Raw genomic sequence first — 6,340 nt, 5'->3', positions numbered from 1 at the left:
CACGGCCTGCCAACGCAATGCGAGGTGCTTCGCCCTTGGCCGCCTTCCCGGCCGGCTTCGGGACGTTTCGGGGGCTCTCACCGGGGCAAATCCGGTCCCCCGGGCGATTAGGAGGCCTCCCCGGGCAGGCCCGGGCTTCAGGCCGCCGCTTTTCCATCCCGGCCGAAAGAGGCGAAAAATGCCGAAAATGGCCAAAAATGGCCGCCGGCAGGGCCTCTCGGTCGGTTTGGCGGCAGCCTGGGTCGGTCCCTGCAGACCTGGAGGCTCGAGAAGGTTTTTGGCGATGTCGACCGATTCTCGATTTGCCACCTCCTACTATTCTGCAGGTACCCCGCCAACCTCCCCTGCCGACAATTCCAACCGTAAGGTCGGGCGGTAGTCCTACCGACGAAGAGGCCCCAAAGCCCGCAAAACGCCATTTTGCCCTTTCCTCATCGGGACTTCCGCGGGGAACTCATTAACCAGCTCCATGAGTGGCATGCCAGAAATTGCAACTTGACCCGTCGCCGGGCAGATTCGCTACTCTCTGCGGGAATACCCCCACCGGGTGCCGGGTAAAGGCCTCGGATCTGACCTCATGGACTTCCGTCTGTGCACGGATTTTGCTCTCGCGGGCCCAAGAGCCTCATTGCCCGGCCTGCCAATGCAACCCGAGGTCCATTGGCCTCATTGGTTAATTATTTCTCGAGAAAACACTTTGCCTCTCCGCCAGAGACTAAGTCCAATTGGTTAATCATTTCTCAAGGCCACAATTTGCCTGCCGTTCAGAGACTAAGTCCAATTGGTTAACCATTTCTCGTGCAAACACTTTGCCTCTCTGCCAGAGACTAAGTCCAATTGGTTAACCATTTCTCGTGAAAGCACTTTGTCTCTCTGCCAGAGACTAAGTCCAATTGGTTAACCATTTCTCAGGGGCACACCGAGGGCAATCTGTAACGTCTCGCGGGCCCGGGGGCCCCTTTGCACGGCCTGCGAATGCAATCCGAGGCGCATTGTCCTTCTTTCGGTTAACCATTTCTCAGGGGCACACCGAGGGCACCCTGCATTGTCTCGCGGGCCCGGAGGCCACTTTGCACGGCCTGCCAATGCAATCCGAGGTGCTTCGCCCTTGGCCGCCTTCCCGGCCGGCTTCGGGACGTTTCCGGGGCTCTCACCGGGGCAAATCCGGTCCCCCGGGCGATTAGGAGGCTTCCCCGGGCAGGCCCGGGCTTCAGTCCGCCGCTTTTCCATCCCGGCCGAAAGAGGCGAAAAATGCCGAAAATGGCCAAAAATGGCCGCCGGCAGGGCCTCTCGGTCGGTTTGGCGGCAGCCTGGGTCGGTCCCTGCAGACCTGGAGGCTCGAGAAGGCGTTTGGCGAGGTCGACCGATTCTCGATTTGCCACCTCCTACTATTCTGCAGGTACCCCGCCAACCTCCCCTGCCGACAATTCCAAGCGTAAGGTCGGGCGGTAGTCCTACCGACGAAGAGGCCCCAAAGCCCGCAAAACGCCATTTTGCCCTTTCCTCATCGGGACTTCCGAGGGGAACTCATGAACCAGCTCCAGGAGTGGCATGCCAGAAATTGCAACTTGACCCGTCGCCGGGCGCACTCGCTGCTCTTTGCGGGAATACCCCCACCGGGCGCCGGGTAAGAGCCTCGGATCTGACCTCATGGGCTTCCGTCCTCGCACGGATTTTGCTCTCCCGGGCCCAGGGGCCACTTTCCCCGGCCTTGCGAAGGCAATCGGAGGTGCTTCGCCCTCGAAACCGCCTTCCCGGCCGGCTTCGGGACGTTTCCGGGGCAAATCCGGTCCCGCGGGCGAAGGGGAGCCTTCCCCGGGCACGCCCGGGCTTCAGGCCGCCGCTTTCCGTGACCTACCGAAAGACGCGAAAAATGCCGAAAATGGCCAAAAATGGCCGCCCGGCACGGCCTCGCGGTCGGTTTGGGGGCAGCCTGGGTCGGTCCCTGCAGACCTGGAGGCTCGAGAAGGCACTTGGCGATGTCGACCGATTCTCGATTTGCCACCTCCTACTATTCTGCAGGTACCCCGCCAACCTCCCCAGCCAACAAATCGCAAATGCCGATCGGCGGGTGACCGTCCGGTAGTCATGCCGACGAAGAGGCACCTAGGCCCCGCAAACGCTTCCAAATCCGACCCCATCCCGGACCGGTTCTTTTTTAAAAAAGGCTCCCAGGACTCCGGATTTTTTCCTGCCGCACTCGGGACCACCCGACGGACACGAAACCGGGAACCTTTCCCCGGTCCGACCCTCCTCGGCCCGGCCAGCCGACGTCGAAGCGGCCGACTGGTTAATGATTTCACCCTGCTCCGACGTGACGCGTTTTCCAACCGCGCATGCGCGGCTCTGCCTCCCGAACCGCCCCCTCACGTGGGGGCTCTGGGTCCGCCCCCCGGCAGCCATTTCCTCCTGCCGGTCCGTTATTTTACGCCGTTTTTCGCCCTCCAGCCCTGCCGGAATGCTGCCTGCTCGCTGGTTAACCATTTCGCTCCCTGCACTTCGGCTTCTGCCCTGCTGGGGAAGCCCGCTGCTGCCTCTAACCGTACTCACGGGCGGGCGGCTCTGCTGCGCGGCCTCCGGCCACGCCCCCTCACCTGGTTTGCTGGGAACCCGCCCCCGGCAGCCTGTCAGTCGTGCCGGTTCGGTCTTATCGGCCCTTTTTGCACCTTCCCTGCCTGCTGGCATGCTTCGGCTCACCGGTCAACCGGTTCCCCGTTCTCCACTTAGACTTTTGAGCTGCGGGGCTGGTCTGCCGCGAACTGCACCCGTATTACGGGGCGGGCGGCTCTACTGCCCGTACGGCTGCCCTGCCTGTTAACTGGTTAACCGTTTCCCCGTCCACTACTTCGTCCCTGGACCTGCCGGTGTGTTCTGCAGCTAACTGCACCCGTATTACGGGGCGGGACGCTCCGCTTACCGGCCGGCTGCCATGCCTGCTTAACTGGTCAACCATTTACTCACATATACTTAGCCCCTGGAGCTGCTGGGCTGGTCGGCGCCCTAACTGCACCCTTGTTGCCGGGAGGTCGGCACTAATTGCCGGCCGGCCGGCTGCCCTGCCTGCTAACTGGTAAACCCTTTACCCACATGTACTTAGCCCCTGGATACTGATGGGCTGTTCTGCACCTAACTGCACCCTGATTAGCGGGCGGGCGGCTCTAATTGCCGGCCGGCTGCCCTGCCTGCTAACTGGTTAACCATTGACCCACATGTACTTAGCCCCTGGAAACAGAGGGGCTGTTCTGCACCTAACTGCACCCTTATTAGCGGGCGGACAGGCGGCCGGCTCTAATTACCGGCCGGCCGGCTGCCCTGCCTGCTAACTGGTTAACCATTTACCCACATGTACTTAGCCCCTGGAAACTGATGGGCTGTTCTGCACCTAACTGCACCCTTATTAGTGGGCGGACAGGCGGCCGGCTCTAATTACCGGCCGGCCGGCTGCCCTGCCTGCTAACTGGTTAACCATTTACCCACATGTACTTAGCCCCTGGAAACTGATGGGCTGTCCTGCACCTAACTGCACCCTGATTAGCGGGCGGGCGGCTCTAATTGCCGGCCGGCTGCTCTGCCTGCTAACTGGTTCACCATTGACCCACATGTACTTAGCCCCTGGAAACTGATGGGCTGTCCTGCACCTAACTGCACCCTTATTAGCGGGCGGACAGGCGGCCGGCTGTAATTCCCGGCCGGCTGCGCTGCCTGCTAACTGGTTAACCATTTACCCACATGTACTTAGCCCCTGGAAACTGATGGGCTGTTCTGCAACTCACTGCACCCTTACTGGCGGGCGGACAGGCGGCCGGCTCTAATTACCGGCCGGCCGGCTGCCCTGCCTTGCTAACTGGTTAACCATTTACCCACATGTACTTAGCCCCTGGAAACTGATGGGCTGTTCTGCACCTAACTGCACCCTTATCACCGGGCGGGCGGCTCTAATTACCGGCCGGCCGGCTGCCCTGCCTGCTAACTGGTTAACCTTTTACCCACATGTACTTAGCCCCTGGAAACTGATGGGCTGTTCTGCACCTAACTGCACCCTTACTAGCGGGCGGACAGGCGGCCGGCTCTAATTACCGGCCGGCCGGCTGCCCTGCCTTGCTAACTGGTTAACCATTTACCCACATGTACTTAGCCCCTGGAAACTGATGGGCTGTCCTGCACCTAACTGCACCCTTACTAGCGGGCGGGCGGCTGTAATTAGCGGCCGGCTGCCCTGCCTGCTAACTGGTTCATCATTTACCCACATGTACTTAGCCCCTGGAGCTGCTGGGCTGGTCGGCACCTAACTGCAGCCCTATGGCCGGGAGGTCGGCTCTAATTACCGGCCGGCTGCCCTGCCTGCTAACTGGTTAATCATTTACCCACATGTCCTTAGCCCCTGGAGCTGCTGGGCTGGTCGGCACCTAACTGCACCCGTAATGGCCGGGAGGTCGGCTCTAATTACCGGCCGGCTGCCCTGCCTGCTAACTGGTTAACCATTTACCCACATGTACTTAGCCCCTGGAGCTGATGGGCTGTTCTGCACCGAACTGCACCCTGATTAGCGGGCGGGCGGCTCTAATTGCCGGCCGGCTGCCCTGCCTGCTAACTGGTTAACCATTTACCCGCATGTACTTAGCCCCTGGAGCTGCTGGGCTGGCCGGCACCTAACTGCACCCTTATCACCGGGCGGGCGGCTCTAATTACCGGCCGGCCGGCTGCCCTGCCTGCTAACTGGTTCACCATTTACCCACATGTACATAGCCCCTGGAGCTGCTGGGCTGGCCGGCACCTAACTGCACCCTTATCACCGGGCGGGCGGCTCTAATTACCGGCCGGCCGGCTGCCCTGCCTGCTAACTGGTTAACCATTTACCCACATGTACTTAGCCCCTGGAAAATGATGGGCTGTTCTGCACCTATCTGCACCCTGATTAGCGGGCGGGCGGCTCTAATTGCCGGCCGGCTGCTCTGCCTGCTGACTGGTTAACCATTTACCCACATGTCCTTAGCCCCTGGAAGCTGATGGGCTGTTCTGCACCTAACTGCACCCTGATTAGCGGGCGGGCGGCTGTAATTGCCGGCCGGCTGCATTGCCTGCTAACTGGTTAACCATTGACCCACATGTACTTAGCCCCTGGAAACAGAGGGGCTGTTCTGCACCTAACTGCACCCTTATTAGCGGGCGGACAGGCGGACGGCTCTAATTACCGGCCGGCCGGCTGCCCTGCCTGCTAACTGGTTAACCATTTACCCACATGTACTTAGCCCCTTGAAACTGATGGGCTGTTCTGCACCATACTGCACCCTTATTAGCGGGCGGACAGGCGGCCGGCTCTAATTACCGGCCGGCCGGCTGCCCTGCCTGCTAACTGGTTCACCATTTACCCACATGTCCTTAGCCCCTGGAAGCTGATGGGCTGTTCTGCACCAAACTGCACCCTTATTAGCGGGCGGGCGGGCGGCTCTAATTGCCGGCCGGCTGCTCTGCCTGCTAACTGGTTAACCATTGACCCACATGTACTTAGCCCCTGGAGCTGATGGGCTGTTCTGCACCTAACTGCACCTTGATTAGCGGGCGGGCGGCTCTAATTGCCGGCCGGCTGCTCTGCCTGCTAACTGGTTCACCATTTACCCACATGTACTTAGCCCCTGGAAACTGATGGGCTGTTCTGCACCTAACTGCACCTTGATTAGCGGGCGGGCGGCTCTAATTGCCGGCCGGCTGCTCTGCCTGCTAACTGGTTCACCATTTACCCACATGTACTTAGCCCCTGGAAACTGATGGGCTGTTCTGCACCTAACTGCACCCTGATTCGCGGGCGGGCGGCTCTAATTGCCGGCCGGCTGCTCTGCCTGCTAACTGGTTAACCATTTACCCACATGTACTTAGCCCCTGGAAACTGATGGGCTGTTCTGCACCTAACTGCACCCTGATTAGCGGGCGGGCGGCTCTAATTGCCGGCCGGCTGCTCTGCCTGCTAACTGGTTAACCATTTACCCACATGTACTTAGCCCCTGGAAACTGATGGGCTGTTCTGCACCTAACTGCACCCTTATTAGCGGGCGGGCGGCTGTAATTACCGGCCGGCTGCCCTGCCTGCTAACTGGTTCATCATTTACCCACATGTACTTAGCCCCTGGAGCCGCTGGGCTGGTCTGCACCTAACTGCACCCTTATTAGCGGGCGGACAGGCGGCCGGCTCTAATTACCGGCCGGCCGGCTGCCCTGCCTGCTAACTGGTTCACCATTTACCCACATGTCCTTAGCCCCTGGAAGCTGATGGGCTGTTCTGCACCTAACTGCACCCTTATTAGCGGGCGGGCGGCTGTAATTACCGGCCGGCTGCCCTGCCTGC

Source organism: Cetorhinus maximus, unplaced genomic scaffold, assembly GCF_964194155.1.
Source record: "Cetorhinus maximus unplaced genomic scaffold, sCetMax3.hap1.1 HAP1_SCAFFOLD_795, whole genome shotgun sequence".
NCBI classification, from domain to species: domain Eukaryota; kingdom Metazoa; phylum Chordata; class Chondrichthyes; order Lamniformes; family Cetorhinidae; genus Cetorhinus; species Cetorhinus maximus.
This window is presented reverse-complemented; position numbering follows the sequence as displayed.